The sequence below is a fragment of the Callorhinchus milii genome, unplaced genomic scaffold (assembly GCF_018977255.1).
Source record: "Callorhinchus milii isolate IMCB2004 unplaced genomic scaffold, IMCB_Cmil_1.0 Scaffold67, whole genome shotgun sequence".
In the NCBI taxonomy this organism is placed as follows: Eukaryota; Metazoa; Chordata; class Chondrichthyes; order Chimaeriformes; family Callorhinchidae; genus Callorhinchus; species Callorhinchus milii.
This window is the reverse complement of record NW_024704808.1, coordinates 204,099-221,017: the sequence shown is the minus strand read 5'-3', so window position 1 is coordinate 221,017 and position 16,919 is coordinate 204,099. Positions and strand designations below refer to the sequence as shown.

At 42.2% G+C, this 16,919-nt stretch overlaps 1 protein-coding gene across 3 annotated transcripts in view; it reads left to right on the top strand.

The window, feature by feature from the left end:
- Positions 1-1,067: 1,067 nt before the first annotated feature.
- Positions 1,068-16,919, top strand: part of cdk17 (cyclin-dependent kinase 17) — a 52,701-nt gene continuing 36,849 nt past the window's right edge. For all 3 annotated transcript variants that reach the window (XM_007909058.2, XM_007909059.2, XM_007909057.2), the window contains exon 1: positions 1,068-1,234. The gene's annotated coding sequence lies outside the window, so the exon portion shown is untranslated. The remainder of the gene's footprint in view (positions 1,235-16,919) is intronic.

The window sequence follows — 16,919 nt, the reverse complement described above, 5'->3', positions numbered from 1 at the left end:
CTGTCATGGAGGGATCTGTTTGGTTGAGCCCCGGTGGGAGGGAAGTGCTGTCTGTCCTTGACGGCCCTTCTCCGCGCGCTGCGGGTCCCGTTGCATTGACCCCCAGTGCGCCTCACACCGGGCAGTGTCCCCGGGCACCGAGCGGGGGAGTGGGGGGGGGTAGTGGCTGAGAGTGCGGCCCCCGATGGTGGGGGAGGAGGGCGGGACGGTCACAGGGGGGGACTTGGTCTGGTGTTCGTGTGCGGGTCCGTCTGTGGCTTTTACACAATAACCTACAGTGCGGGCGGGGGCCGGGGGCCGGGGGGGGGGGGGGGCGCCAGGCTGTGGGGGGGCGCCAGGCTGTGGGGAGCACAGGCCGTCGCGAGGAAAGCTGTGCCGCGGGGCGGGTTGTGTTATTATTGGCCGTTTTCTTTTTCCCCCTCTCCCTCCCCCCCCTCTCCCCCCAGGGCGGGAGGGGCCGCTGTCTGTCTGCCTGACGGGCGGTGTGTGTGTGTGTGTGTGTGGGCGTGTGACTCAAACCTCGGCCGCTGGAGCGGTTGCTGCCAGTCTGCCCTCCATCTTCCTCCTGAGGGAGTCACAGCGGACAGCGCTCCCACCGCCGTCCGTCTCCCGGACTGACCTGACTGTCAGCCTCACTCGGCCGCTCGTTTGCCTTTGGCTTCAATTGGGCGTCTCGTCCCTCCTCCATCTTCCTCCTGAGGTACTCACAGCGGACGGCGTTCTCTCTCCCCGTCCCGTCCCGCCCGCCCGCCCGCCGCCCGGCGTCCCGTCTCCCCTGACTGACAGTCAGTCCAGCTGTCGCGCGCGAAGGGCGGGCGGCGGCGGCGGCTCCGGCGCGAGACACAGACAGACTGACAGACAGAGAGCTTCAAATCGAAAAATAACCGTCAATCGCCCCCTCCCCCCCCCGTCACCTGGGAGACGGCGCGAGGCTGCGGGGCGCCCCGAGGGCCGTTGCCTGGGCCGTGCCGGGTCTGGTCGGGCCGTGCCGGGTCTGGTCGGGCCGTGCCGGGTCTGGTCGGGCCGTGCCGGGTCGGGCCGGGTCGGGTCGGGTCGGGCCGGGTCTGGTCGGGTCGGGTCGGGCCGGGCCTGGCGCCGGGCGGGCGGTGCACGGCGACGGCAGAGAGAGCGAGAGAGAGCTTCATCGAGGCGGACAGTTACCTCAGCTTCTCCCTGACCCCGAGGCTCATCGCACGTCGTGCAGTTTGACGGGACATTTCATAACCAACCACCGGTAAATGTTTATCCCTCTCTCTCTCTCTCCCTTTTTATTACGATTGTTGTGATTTTCCACCTCTATATAATATATAAATTCGTGTTTGTTATAGCCCACAGATGGGAGTCGGGTGGCCGCTGTGTGTGAGAGAGAGAGAGGTGTTTGTTTGTCTGTGAGGTGGTTTCTGAGGGAATAATAGTGATAATAATCCTGGCATTTGATGCAGCGCCTGATCGTGTCGTCCAGACGTCTCAAAGCGCTTCACAGGGTATACTGTAAAGTGTAATGACTATGTATTTTGTGGGTGAAACGCGGCAGCCAATTGCGCAGAGCAGCGTCCGACACACAGCCGTGGAGTGAGGGACCAAAGCTCTTTCGCTGTCTGTGTGAGAGGCTGAGCTGTGTGTGTGTGTGTGTGAGACATGGGGCTGAGCTGTGTATGTGTGTGACATGGGGCTGAGCTGTGTGTGTGTGTGTGAGACATGGGGCTGAGCTGTGTGTGTGTGTGTGTGACATGGGGCTGAGCTGTGTGTGTGTGTGTGAGACATGGGGCTGAGCTGTGTATGTGTGTGTGTGACATGGGGCTGAGCTGTGTATGTGTGTGTGTGACATGGGGCTGAGCTGTGTGTGTGTGTGTGTGACATGGGGCTGAGCTGTGTGTGTGTGTGTGAGACATGGGGCTGAGCTGTGTATGTGTGTGTGTGACATGGGGCTGAGCTGTGTGTGTGTGTGTGTGACATGGGGCTGAGCTGTGTGTGTGTGTGTGACATGGGGCTGAGCTGTGTGTGTGTGTGTGTGACATGGGGCTGAGCTGTGTGTGTGTGTGTGTGACATGGGGCTGAGCTGTGTGTGTATGTGTGTGACATGGGGCTGAGCTGTGTCTGTGTGTGACATGGGGCTGAGCTGTGTGTGTGTGTGACATGGGGCTGAGCTGTGTATGTCTGTGTGTGACATGGGGCTGAGCTGTGTATGTCTGTGTGTGACATGGGGCTGAGCTGTGTGTGTATGTGTGTGTGACATGGGGCTGAGCTGTGTGTGTGTGTGTGTGTGAAATGGGGCTGAGCTGTGTGTGTGTGTGTGAGACATGGGGCTGAGCTGTGTGTGTGTGTGTGACATGGGGCTGAGCTGTGTGTGTGTGTGACATGGGGCTGAGCTGTGTGTGTGTGTGTGACATGGGGCTGAGCTGTGTGTGTGTGTGACATGGGGCTGAGCTGTGTATGTGTGTGTAACATGGGGCTGAGCTGTGTATGTGTGTGACATGGGGCTGAGCTGTGTGTGTGTGTGACATGGGGCTGAGCTGTGTGTGTGTGTGACTTGGGGCTGAGCTGTGTGTGTGTGTGACATGGGGCTGAGCTGTGTGTGTGTGTGACATGGGGCTGAGCTGTGTATGTGTGTGACATGGGGCTGAGCTGTGTATGTGTGTGTAACATGGGGCTGAGCTGTGTATGTGTGTGACATGGGGCTGAGCTGTGTGTGTGTGCGACATGGGGCTGAGCTGTGTGTGTGTGTGACTTGGGGCTGAGCTGTGTGTGTGTGACTTGGGGCTGAGCTGTGTGTGTGTGTGTGTGACATGGGGCTGAGCTGTGTATGTGTGTGACTTGGGGCTGAGCTGTGTGTGTGTGACATGGGGCTGAGCTGTGTGTGTGTGACATGGGGCTGAGCTGTGTGTGTGTGACATGGGGCTGAGCTGTGTGTGTGTGTGTGTGACATGGGGCTGAGCTGTGTGTGTGTGTGTGTGACATGGGGCTGAGCTGTGTGTGTATGTGTGTGTGTGACATGGGGCTGAGCTGTGTGTGTATGTGTGTGTGACATGGGGCTGAGCTGTGTATGTGTGTGTGTGACATGGGGCTGAGCTGTGTATGTGTGTGTGTGACATGGGGCTGAGCTGTGTGTGTGTGTGTGAGACATGGGGCTGAGCTGTGTGTGTGTGTGTAACATGGGGCTGAGCTGTGTGTGTGAACATGGGGCTGAGCTGTGTGTGTGAACATGGGGCTGAGCTGTGTGTGTGAACATGAGGGCTGAGCTGTGTGTGTGTGAACATGAGGGCTGAGCTGTGTGTGAACATGGGGCTGAGCTATATGTGTGAACATGGGGCTGAGCTGCGTGTGTGAAAGTGAGGGCTGAGCTGTGTGTGTGTGACATGGGGCTGAGCTGTGTGTGAACGTGAGGGCTGAGCTGTATGTGTGAACATGAGGGCTGGGGCTGAGCAGCGTGTGTGTGAACATGGGGCTGGGCTCTGTCACCGCCTCCCCCCTCCCCCCGGAGCTGGGTTTATAGGCACAGGAAATGGAAGCTTCTATGAATAACGAGTGGAAGCGATGAGGAAGTGTTGTGAGAAGCGGATGTTGGTGTGTCATGGAGACACAGTCGTCTGATACCAGAGGAGGGAAGGTGCGAATAAAGGGGAAATAACTGGGGCTTGAGGGGAGAGAGGAAAGGGTTCAGCAAAGGTGTTTATCACAGTAATTACAATAATCCTTGCATTTGATATTGTGCCTTATCACGTCGTTGAGACGTCTCAAAAGCACTTCACAGAATATACTGTAAAAGTGTAGTGACTGAATATTTTGTGGGCGAAATACAGCAGCCAATTGCACACGGCAGTGTTCCATAAACGGTCGTGGATTGAGTGACTGAATTATCATTGTATTTTTTTTAAGAGATTATCACCCTCTGGAAAGCGATCCACTAATTGGCTAACAACCGGTTTCCTACCTACTGCTAGGTAAACAAGGCGTGTGGAGTAAGGAAACTTGCCCACTGTTTCAGAATAATAATTTGTTTCCACATATCTTTGTTATAATAGGGTTTAAAAAATTAATAGTTCATGTTGCTGTTGATGTGGCTTTTTACCACAGTGCACTAAATAATGTAAGTTTGAGTGGAGTATGACAGCTTACTATTTCTGGATTTTCAGTAATGCAACTTGTGCAAAAGTGCCCCAGTGTGACAATATCCTCTTTCAGTTCCATAAACTACAAAGAGATCTTTTCAGTACTCAAGACCAAAAGAGTCAAAAAATTCCTTAACTCACAGAAGTTGCATTGATATTGCAGAACAGTTTTGACTGGAAGCAACTCTTCAATTCTTGATACAGTGGAATTCACCCCATTTACACTGTACAGTGAATTTCACAACACAGAGAAACAGCTATATATGTGAACATTTACTCATGTGACATTATTTGACAGGCACCAATCCTAACAGTATTCTAGTCTCTGGAGAAAGTTAGAGCAGGCCAAGAATTGGAAAAATAATACATTAGTCACTTGCGATGGCGAGAGGGAGAGCAACCTTCCAGTGACCAGAATAAAGGTGGCTGATGTTGTGGGAAGGGGTAGCATCACTGCCTTTAGCTTGCAGTGCTGTAAAGGTGGCTTTGTTGGTGGGGCAGTATTAAAAGGTAATGGTAAATTACATTGAAGCCTTGGCCTCCTGTTTCTAGAATCAAAATAATGTATAATAATCCCAGTTTCAATTTATCTTTATGAAAGCTATAAAGCAACTACTTTTGCCCCTAAAATGTCCATTCACTTTACAGTATATCCTGTGAAATGCTTTGAGACTCCTTGAAGATGTGATAAGGCACTATATTAAATGCAAGGATTATTATTATTATTTAGTTAGGTTGTTTTGCTGTTACACAAGCTGCCTGATCTGGTCCTCAGGCAGCTTGGGTAAGTAACCATATGGATGCACAGGGTTCACTAATGTCATCAGCTAATTGGAAAATCAGTCTGGATTGGTTAGCAGTATGCTACAGTAATTTATTTTGCTGGACTATTTTCTTTGGAGTAACATGGGCACATTTAATTGTAATTTATTTCATTCGTAAATAAATACTTCAGTTACAGGTGTGTTTATTTACAGATTTAGGCGTTTTAGTACCTCCCTCTTAACAGCAGTTCCTGTACTGTAAACAGTCATAGAGAGTCGGAAAACGAATCCAAGAGCTAACAATTACCAGCTCGCAATAACTAATTACTATTATTGTATTTACAAATAGCGATATTAAATATAATAGTGTATAGATACTAAAACACAATATAAACACTCACGAAAAAGTCTGAAATGGGTCAAATTACCCTCAGTAAAAATAACTATTGATTTAGCTTTAGTATCAGGTCAATCTGTTGACAAACAATGGTTATCTCTATCTGACTCTCACTGCCCAACTTGGGCTCATTTGGCTGCTCTTTTAGTCTTGAAAGAAGATTTGTTTGTTAGAAATGATAGTGATTTAACCAGAACGTTCTGTGTTACTGTCAGAATTTTTTTTAGGAATGGATCTATTTTTGTTTACCTGTTGGAAAACATACATTTTCAAAAATTCTTTCTATTTCCCCTAATCCATCCATAGAATTAACCCATTTAATCAAGAAAAGCTAGGAATACAGTATGGGCAAAAACTGAGGTTCATAAAATGAGTAGTAGATCCAAAGCAGTAACTCACAACAGACGCACAAGAGTAAATTGAAAATTATCTTGACTGCTGTAGTTATAATGACAATTATATCACAATAATGACAATATATATCAATATGTCCTATTGGAATTGAAACAAAGTTAATGAATATAAAAACTGCTAATGTGTTTAATCAACTTTAGATCATACAGTATATCAAAGTTTTTAAATGAAGGTTGTCCTTAACACTAGAAAGGCTATTATATAAAAATTGTGTATGGAAAAGGATTATAATGTATTTTTCGTATTTGCATCTGGAAAACTTTGATAAAATTCCAGAAAGTTAATGGTGGCCTCTAAGGATGTTTGCCTTCTATTCAATTGTATCAGGCCTTCAGTCTCTCTGCACCACCCTTTGGAACTCCATCCCCCAGTCCCTTTGCATTGCTATCTCCCTTGCCTCCTTCAAGGCATATCTCAAGACACTCCTCTTTGACCACACCTTTGGCCACTCTCCTACTCCTATCCTCCCTGCCCCCCACCCCTCCTGATCCCATTCCCTTGTTTGGGTCCGAATCCCTGACTGTACAGCACCTTTGAGCATCCTCCTGCTGTGAAATGCGCTACACATGTAATTTGTTGATGTTGTTATATCTTATATATTTGTGTATGTTCCATGTTAAATAGCCCTATCCCCAAAAAATCAAGAAAATTGTATCAACAAGTTCACACACAAACAAGTTACCAGAGGAATCTCAGATTATCATGAAAGATTATTTGTAAGAATTGCAGTAGATCTAAACACTGTTAATGACCGATGTGTTGCGTGTGAATGGATTCACACAACACATTCGGCCATATATGTCAGCCACAGGAACGTGTCAGCAGGTTTTACGAATAATTTTCAGGTTCCTGCTGCAAGAGAGGTCAGTAATACAATCAAGTAACATTTGCTTCTCTTTGATTATTGGAATATTTGTGTCCTAGATATAGAAGAACTAAGCATTACAAAGATGTGACCGTGAGTTCCGCTAAAAGCACTGCCTATATTTTTACTAATCCAATAAATTGTACTTTGAAATAAATGGTAAATTAGGTTCTTCCTCCTCCCACGTGTTGGTGTGGTTTTCTATTCAGTACCATCACAGCAAGCAAATCTTGGTTGGTTGCCAATGGGAACAATCCATTAAATGCCGAAACAGTGCTCATGTGATTTGCCCAGTCCATATAAAGACCTTTTCCTGGACTAATGTATGTTCCACTTAAAGCAGTAAGAAACTCCTGTGACATTTATGTGCAAAACGCATTTACTCAGTGTTGATTTGCCAGTTTTCAACCTTTTCTTGAAATAATTGACTTACAGACACTGTCCACACTCTCATATCTTGGTCAAGTGATATTTTTCATGTGCCATTGAAATTATTTGACCATGATAGGTATTGCAGATGGGGGGGGGGGGGGGGGTGGGTGGTTACTGGCTTTTCCTTCTCCACAGCTAAGGGATACTGATGCAATTGGAGCATTCCAGCATTCTCTGACTGAGAAATAACAGAACCACAAATTAAACCATCTGGTGTGTCTCATCCAGGGATTGATCTTGGGACATTGGGAAATATGGTTCAGTATTTTGTTAGTAAAAAGGGACTGGTAACATAGTGTTAATATTATTGTAGTAGCTGCTCATGGGTCAATGGTTTCAGTCTTACTGCAGGGGTTTAAAGAGAAAGCCCACCATTGCCTCAAGGCAAGCAATAAATGTCAGCATCTCCCAGATCCTGATTTAAAAAATAGTTCCTATAGATCGTAACAGATTGCTACAGTCATGTAGCTGTACAGTAAGGTATTGTGCAGTAATGTACAGTATATGGAAAGAATGGGCTACCATAGCTTTATCATACATGGGTTAAACATAAGAACGTAATAATTAGGAGCAGGAGTAGGCCATTCAGCCCCTCGAGCCTGCCCCGCCATTCGATAAGATCATGACTGATCTTCAGACCTAACGCTAATTACCTGCCCTGTCCCCATATCCCCTAATCCCTCTGTTTTTTAAAAATCTATCAGTCTCAGCCTTGAAGATGTTCAAGGACTGAGCATCTACAACCTTCTGGGGGAGTGGATTCCATAAGTTCACTGCCCTCTGAATGAAGAAATGTTTCCTCAACTCTGTTCTAAAAGGCTGACCCTTAATTTTAAGACTGACCCCTGGTTATAGATTCTCCCACCGGGGAAACAGACCCTCAGTGTCTACTTTATCAGCCCTTTAAGAATCTTCTGTTTCAATAAGATCTCCCCTAATTCTTCTGTACTCTGGAGAATATAGCCCCAGTTTATTCAGCCTCTTCTCATAGGTCAGTCCCCTCATCCCAGGAACTAACCGAGTGAATCTACACTGCACCCCCTTGAGGGCAAGTATGTCCTTTTTTAAATAAGGAGACCAAAACTGCACACAATCCTCTCGGTGCGGTCTCACCAAGGTCCTATACAGTTGCAGCAAGACTTCCCTACTCTTGTACTCTAAATCTTTTTGCAATAAACATGGTACAGAAACCGTGCCTTAATGTCATCAGCCAGTTCAGTACTTGCGTATTTGTTATGTGTAAATCATAAAAAATCTGACTTATACATAACATTATCTAAGTCATATTTGATACAACTTCTGCAAGTTTCACACCTTATACTTGCATAAGTCATATATATAGTCTCAACTGAATCGACTTATGTGAGGTTTACTGTACATTTGAAGTTTTTTTTATATTCTGTAGAATTCAATTGGAATCTTCAGAAACATCAGCTTTACTAGTTAGGAATGTGAAATGATCATGAAAAGTATACAATGCTGATTACTGATGTTAACCAAGGTATAGTAGTTTAGTTTGTTAAATGAGGATAGTAATGTAGCCAATGATCAATTGCAGCATAATTTCAAGATATGGAATTTGACATGGTTTCTTCCCAATCACTGACCATTCTTTATATTGTCAACTATTTTTGTATCTTGTACAATTTTTTTGTCCAGGCTAAACCACTAATGTAATGTTTTTACATATCCTAATGGATATTATTCTTTTCTATAGCTGCCTTTTTACAGATCTGGAGTTCTCTACAGAAATAAAGCAATCGTAGCCTTAATCATAATCTTAATCGTAAAAGTCCTGTAGCTCAGTGGTTCACTTTACAGTCTATTCTGTGAAGCACTTTTAGACGTCGAGAAGACATGAAAAGCACCATATCAAATGCAAGAATTATTATTATTATAATCGTGAAAGAACATACTGTTTGAAAATAATAATACTGACCTTTACATCACTCTTGAGATACACAAAGTATTGGAACATTGTACATGATATTTTTCCCCTCAATTACCATTTCTTTTTCTGGATTTGGTCACTATTTTTAATACAAATAAACATGGTATGTAATGTACTTTGACTGCTAAACAAAATAGATAATATTTAATTTCATTACTGTGTTCCTTTGACATGTTCTTTATATCTTCATTGCATCTCTGTTATAATAATAATAATCCTTGCATTTGATATAGCGCTTTTCACGTCGGGAGGACATCCCAAAGCGCTTTACAGAACACACTGTAAAGTGAATGGACTGTATATTTGTGGGCGAACGCGGCAGCCAATTGCGCACAGCAATGTCCCACAAACAGTCGTAGATTGAAAATGACCAATTTGTTATTGTTTTTGGTTTTGGAGGGATTATTATTAGGCTCTATGTGGAGTAAGGAAACTTGCCCAAGGTTTGGCCCTCTGCCTGGAATTGAACTCAGGTCTCTCACTTGCAAAGCGAGTGCTCTAACCACTGAGCTACAGGACTCCACTGTTAGTCCGAATGCTTCCGTGTGTCACTCATTACTTGCTAGTTATTTTTAGTAATTGTGTATGACATTCCTCCCTAATGGCAAGGTTTACTTTGACAGGCAGAAACAGAAAAATACTGACTAAATCTGGAAGCTTGCTATAAAAGACGTGATGATAACTTCAATCTTTTTGAGACAAATTTCCAGCTTGTAGAATTGCAAGACGAAATTGGAAGCAGTTAATTGAGGACTCTGATTTGTAAGGTGATATAAGTATCTGAACTCCTCAAAAGAAAAGCTATTTCCTATGTTGGGGGAACGCAAAACAAGGGGCATAGTATTAAAATTAGAACCAGACCATTTAAGAGTGAAATTAGGAAGCATTTTTTCACTCAAAGGGTGGTGGAAATCTCTCCTCCAAAAGGTCGTGGATGTTGGATCCATCCACACCTTCAAGAAAGAGATTGACCGATTTATGGTAGGTCAGGGTATTAAGGGATACGGGGAGAAAGCGGGAAATTGGATTTGAAATTCTAGTAGAGATACAGATCAACCGTGATCTAATTAAATGGTGGAACGGGCTCGACGGGCTGAATGGCCTACTCCTGTTCCTATGTTCCTTGCTAACCTCCCTGGTCTCCCTCACACTCACAGTGCGTAATCTAGGTTCGACCCCCAGCTGTTCTTCCTCCCCCATATCCGGTCCCTGACCAAGAACACCCTTTTCCACCTCCACTACATTGCCCGCCTCTGACTGTACCTTACCCCTTGTGCGTGCGTTTGTCACCTCCCTGGATTATTCAAACTCACTCCTCGCCGGTCTCCCCAGCTCCACTATTCACAAGATCAGCTCATTCAAAACTCTGCCTCCCGCACACTGACCCGTACTCACATCTCAGCAGTTTGGCTCAGGCTCCACTGGCTCCCCATCACCGAATGCATCGACTTCAAAATCCCTTCACTCTCTGGCACCTCCCTACCTCTCCGACCTCCTCGCTCCCCAATCCATCACCCGGCACCTCCGCTCGACTGGCACCGGCTCCTGCTTTTCCCTCACACACTCCGTCCCACCATCGGAGGTCACGCTTTCAACCACTGCAACCTGATACTGTGGAACACTCTCCCTCAATCCTCCGCGTTCCCCTCTCTCCCCTTTCTCAGGTCCTGCCTGCAATGCAAACCTTCCTTTTCGACCGTGCTTATGGCATGTGTGATGATGACTACATTATGTTAGGGAAGTTCTTAATTATTAAAATTAGTGGCTTTTAATGAAGTAATTGATTGTAAAGTTTGATTCAGATATTCATTTAGGTGTAGTGTAATTTATTTGATTCTTAATTATCTGTAAATCATATTTTAAAAATTGAACATAAATGTGATAACATTTTGCCTATTAAAATGAATGGAAGCTTGTCTTTTACATTGTGCTACAATACAGAAAACACTTACAAAAAATGTCAGGGTGGCTTCGACTGTGGATGAATTTTAATAGTATCCTGGAACACTGTGTGCTGTCTAGATTATTTTTTTTCAGGTCAATCTGTAAAATAATTTTGTGTAGTGAAGTGAAAACGAACATCTTATTCCAAAAGTGGGCATCTATAGTGCCAAAGGAATGCAAACTTAATTCCAGATACAAAGAGCTTTGAGACATCTCGAAGATGGGATAAGGCACTCTTATCAAATGATGTAGTGTCTTATCACATCGTTGAGATATCTCAAAGTGCTTCATAAGATGTACTGTAAAGTGGATTTTGTAGGATTTTGTATCTTATTAATACAACACTTTTTTCTGTTTCTTTATGCTATTTTTAGAAAGATAGATATAGTTATTAACATAACACAGTGAAGATTCATAACTACAAGTCCATTATAATAATTGCAGTGCTTTTGGGCATCCTCCTGACATGAAAGGGCCTATACAAATGTTGTTTGTTGTTGTATCAAATGCAAGTATTATTATTAATAGTAGAGTGTTGGGGTGCGCATGGGCAGTGTTCCGTTTGAGGCAGGTGCGGGAAACAAAGTTTTGACCTGGCAGCCGGTATCCTCGTTAGCTTCAAGTGAGGTAGCGGCAGTACAAGTTGCGTGATTGTTAATGTGACTAGTGTAGATATATTTAAATAGATTTAATAAGAAATTGAACGCAACTTGGGCGGATATACAATTTAGCTGATTATACGCTTTATACAGATCTGACTTATGCAAGTTTTACTGTATGAACTGGAAAGTTCAATTTGACAGACTGTTTAACGATGGGGGAAGAGCGGTGAAATGATATAGCTATGTCTGATCATGAATTCCCTCGACCTCCACACTTGCAGGGGTCATTGAGTAGCAATTAGCAGTGGAAATTCCAGTTATTTTTTGGGGCCAGTAGAAGCTGAAACCATTCAGTTGTTGCATTGGTACAAAAGATTAATGTGATTTCAATAATATACAAATGGTGAAGGGACTGGGGATTTGGATTTTTTTTAACATCAACAATGGTTTTTTTCTAAGAAAGAGTCTTTAATTGTATTCACACATTAACATTTCCTATATGGTACAAAATTTTATTTTTGGAGATGCAATAGTAGTTTTCTTTCTCCCCAACAACAACAGCAGCAACTTGGATTTATATAGCAACAACAACAACAACAACAAGATTCCATTTATAAAGCTATAAAGCTATAAATGGAATAGCACCCTTCATGCCGGACGCCACGCCGATCTTTAATGTAACACATTGATTTGTTAAATACCATGTGTGGTGGATTTTGAATTGTTTTAATTGACCAAAGGAGATAAACTGCCTACAGTAGTCCATTGGCGAAGTTCCTAGTTTTGAAACCGACTCACTGTTTCAATCCTGTTTTTTTTTACCAGTGGACACATATACACGTTAACATGGCTGGCTGAAATTTTGAGGTCTTCTGAATTATGCAGGAATTTTTATTAAATCGAAAGTAAAGTCTTAATAACAGGGACAGTGGCTTTATATCATTTTCCATAATAAATCATAACATGCTTCTGTGTTTTAAGAAGTGATAAGTGTTGATTTGGAAATGAATGGGTAAAACTACAAAGAAATGATCAACAGAATGCTGTTAAATCATTCAATGTTTAGTAAGGGTATTCATAATGGGATTAAGATATCTGCAATCCAATAAACTGATGAAACAGATTCAATGGTCTGAATGGCTTTCTTCTGTTCCTATGATAGGTGTAATGAAAAGCAATACCTTACTGAAACAATATGAAATATTGCTAGACTGTAAAACTCACAAGTGTATTTTGCAATCTGCTGTAATTCTTTTTGTCATTTCTAATAATCTTGAAAGATTAATCCAGCTGATTGGTAAATGGTAAAGTGGAATAAACTGAGGATTGACACTAGAAGAATTAGAATTAGGTTAGAAAAAACATTTTTACAGTGTTTACCACAAGTTCTTGTTCAGGCAGAGACTATAACTATGAAGAGACTATGATAAACAATTGAAGAGAAAGAACACAATAGTGCACTGGGAATGATTATGGAATTGGAATTCAAGTAACTAGGTCCATTGGAGGAGCTAGAACCAACATAGACTTGATTTGAGGAAATGCGTCAAATATGTAGAATTCTGGGCCTTTGAATTTTATTTGGCCTAAAATTTATGTTTAATCACTGTTTCAATCACCAAATTGGTGGGCAACACTCAGGAAGTTCATAATTAAGATAAGTGAAGTGATTAAAACACTCAAGAAAAAAANGCAAGAATAAGGTATATTAGAAGGCGTTTTAGTTCAACCATCATTCACAATGTTGAAACAGTGTGAGTATATCAACACAATGTGAAGCAAGACAAAGCGGATCCTGGGATATACAGTATTGCCAAATCAGTTGAGCTCAGATCCCCAGAAGCCATATTCATATTGAACAGCGCTCTGGCAATGATAAATCTGGAGTGCTCCATAAAGCTCTGGTCACTGCATGAAGGGACTGCCCAGACCTTAGAGAGAACAGAAGAGCGCAACAAGGCTGGTCCTTAGTTTAAGAGGGATGAAGATGAGACATATTTATCTATACAAAAAGGAGTTAAAACCTATACCTGGTTACCCAGAAGGATTGTTGGGGTCTGGATACGGGACCGAAATGCTGTACTTGGAGGATAGTTGGGTGGATATTTTTGAAGGATGAAATAGAAGGATGTAATAAAAAATCGAATGGAGGAAGGAAAGATGGGATGAAACTTTGGACTTTCTCTATAGTTTTTTATCCTCATCTTCTTCTCCTGAAGGTATTTAACTCATTTTTGAATGTGTGTAAACTCAGAGAAGTTGAGAAGGTGTTAACCATGACTCAGTTGGTAATACCCTCACCTCTTAGTCAGAAGTTTGTGGGTTCAAACCCCATGGAAGGGTTTTGAAATTGCATAGTCTGATGCTCCAAAGCAGTGCTAAGCGATGCCGTCCTTTGAATGAGATGTTAAACAGGTCCCATTAGGTCGAAGTTAAAAATCTCATAGAACTATTTGAAAAAGAAGGGAGTTTCTCCTGGTGTCTTGGCCAATAATCCTCCAAATAAAATTGGTCATTCACTTAATGGGTACTTGTGGGATAATGCTGTACGCAAATTGGCTGCTGTGTTCACCTACAAATTACAGTCACTACACTTTACATTTTTCTGGAAAATGCTTTGAGACGTCCTCCCAAAGTGAAAGACGCTATATAAAATGCAAAGGTTATTATGATTATTATTATTAAGTGTTTTGTGATCTGTTGACAAACCAATATTAGTTTGGAATTGATGCAGTAACTGTTTCCCTTTTCTTGTATCTGCCACATTGGAAAAATTGTGTCAAACGGAAGCTTTTGACCTGAAACACTCCTGATATCTCTATGACATTGAAAGCACTTGCCACAATAGCCACATTTGTTTTCTATTAGTTCCAATTAAATGTCCTTCCAATATGGTTTTAATAACTGGGTTAGATTTACAAATTAAGCGTATTAATTTTTTCTTGCTTTTTATCCTGTTACTAAACGCGATCAGCAAGTATGTTCACCATAATGACTGATGACACTAGGTCAGTTCCTTGGCAGAGAAATGTGGATTACCCTGTAGGACTCTAGATTTATTATCAACTCCCAGGCACCTTGAGATTGAATAGCATAGCCTCACTGCTGATTATCCATAATATGAATGCGTTCCGGGAAGTATTCAATTTACGCAATTAATAGAAAAGAATTACCTCAATAGCAGATAGAGAAGCTACTACAATACAATTAAGTGCTCTGAGACTCTATCCTCTCGACGTGAAAGACCCTATACAAATGTAATTTTGTTGTTGTTGCTACATAAGTGCAAGTTGTTGTTCTCCTGAAACCTTTAACAGAAGATGTGTGAACCAGGAAGCAGTTATAATTCCCACTTTTAATGAGTGAAAATAAATGTTTCTTGCATTTGATATAGCCTTGTGTTGCGAAGATGTTTCACAGCTTTTCACACAATTTATGATAAAGCGTAGTGACTGTATATTTTGACGCTGAACATGACAGCCAGTTTGTGCACAGCAATGTCCCACACAGCAATATCCCACAAACAGCCATGACAAATTTGATCTGGGAGATGGCTGGCCGTGACTCTAGGAGAAACTCCCTCTTCTTTTCAAATAATTCCGTAGAATCTTTAAAGTTCATCTGACAAGCAGCTCCTTAGTTTAATATCCCCTCTGAAGGACAATACCTTCAATTTTGTTTGGTCAGCCAGGCGTCCTGATTTGTTTATTTGAAATACTGCTTCATAAAATATTTAAGCGTGAGATGTGATGACAGTATAGCATATCATAATCACATTGGCGCTATGTTTGATATACAGTATGTTGGCAGTATTTTTATAGCTCATTGTGTTTTGACAGCACTTCAGCGGCATTTCATTTTCTTACGTGACGTGTTACCACGAAGAGTATGTAGTCTTTCTTTTTTTAAAAAAAGTGCCCTAGAATTACCAATCTGTATGACAGATATGAAGTTTTAAATTATCATGCGTAAGAACTTTAGAATTTGCTGGCGAAAGAAGACCAAGGTCCATCTAGTTTGCCTTCCACCATCTTGGCAGTCGTTGACATGCCGTGTCACAAACTATTTACTGTATCCCAAGATATATTTTCTAGCAGAAATCTATCTAATTTGTTCTTGAAATTTATAGAATAAAGTTGGTTTAAAATATACTGGAAAATTTGTGATAATATCTTGATAGAGAATTTAGTAATCTTGCACCAAAAGCCACAAAAAAATCAGTTATTGGGAAAATTGCTTCTTTTGAGCATTTTTTTATAATTAAAACATGAATCTCACTATCCTCAATAGGTGTTAAAACATTTTGCAAAATTTCTTCGGCTTCGATTTGCATTCATTGGTATTTAAATATTGAGTGCAATCAATGATAAAGCCAGACATTTTATGGTAGTAAAAACAGAAGTCGCTGGGAACATTCAACAGGTCAGGCAGAATCCATGGACAGAGGAAAGTGAGTTAAAGTTTCAGGTCATTGATCTTTCGTCCGAACTTTCGTTAATACAGTAGGTTTTTTCAATGAAAAGAGAAGATCCTTTAAATAGTGTCTGGTAAGTGGTATTCTAAGAATATTTCTAAAATGGAAGAACTGAAATGTGGTAGCTATGGCATTCATTGGCTTATATATCTCCTGAGCCAATGACAAAACATTTTTTAAAAATTCAATAGCAAGAGCAGGAAAGTCTGCATTTTTGGCAGGCATACTGAATCATATTAATCTTAAGGTATTAATTTAAACTTATTTTTGGCAGTTTCAGGTCTCTTCACATTAATGATGATGATAATCCTTGCATTTGATATAGTGCCTTATCACGTCTTCGAGACATCTCAATGCATTTCGCGGAATATATTGAATATTGAATTGACTGTATATTTTGTGGGCGAAACGCGGCAGCCAATTATGCACAGACAATTGTCCCACAAACAGTCGTGGATTGAGTGATGAAAGTTATGAAGGGATTATTACCCCTGGAAAAGCGATCTGCCATTCAACTAAAACTGGGTTCCTGCTTACTCCCAGGTAAACAGAGACGTGTGGAGTAAGGAAACTTGCCTAACGTTTCACCCTGTCTGGGAATCTAATCACTATGCTACACAGTTCCACTTTGAGAGCTTTCTGGCTATATGTTCACATAGTAGTCACCAGCACATTCTCTACTACTACACAAAGTCATGATTGAAAGTAGGCTTCAGTCACAAATATTCTTATGGATTACAACTGCAAACAGCTTCCCACCTCTCACCCTAGTGACAAATTCCTGCCCAGTGATGGAGAGAGGCACTTATAGGAGCATTGAATTTAGAGAATGTGCCCTATACAACTCGTGTCTGGTATATAAACAGGCTTAAACTTTGTGAACAGTCTGTGCATTCTGATCGTCAAAGAAGACATCTGCAACAATTTAGTGAGAGTATAGAGTAGTTTGGAGGTAGTAGTTAATAAG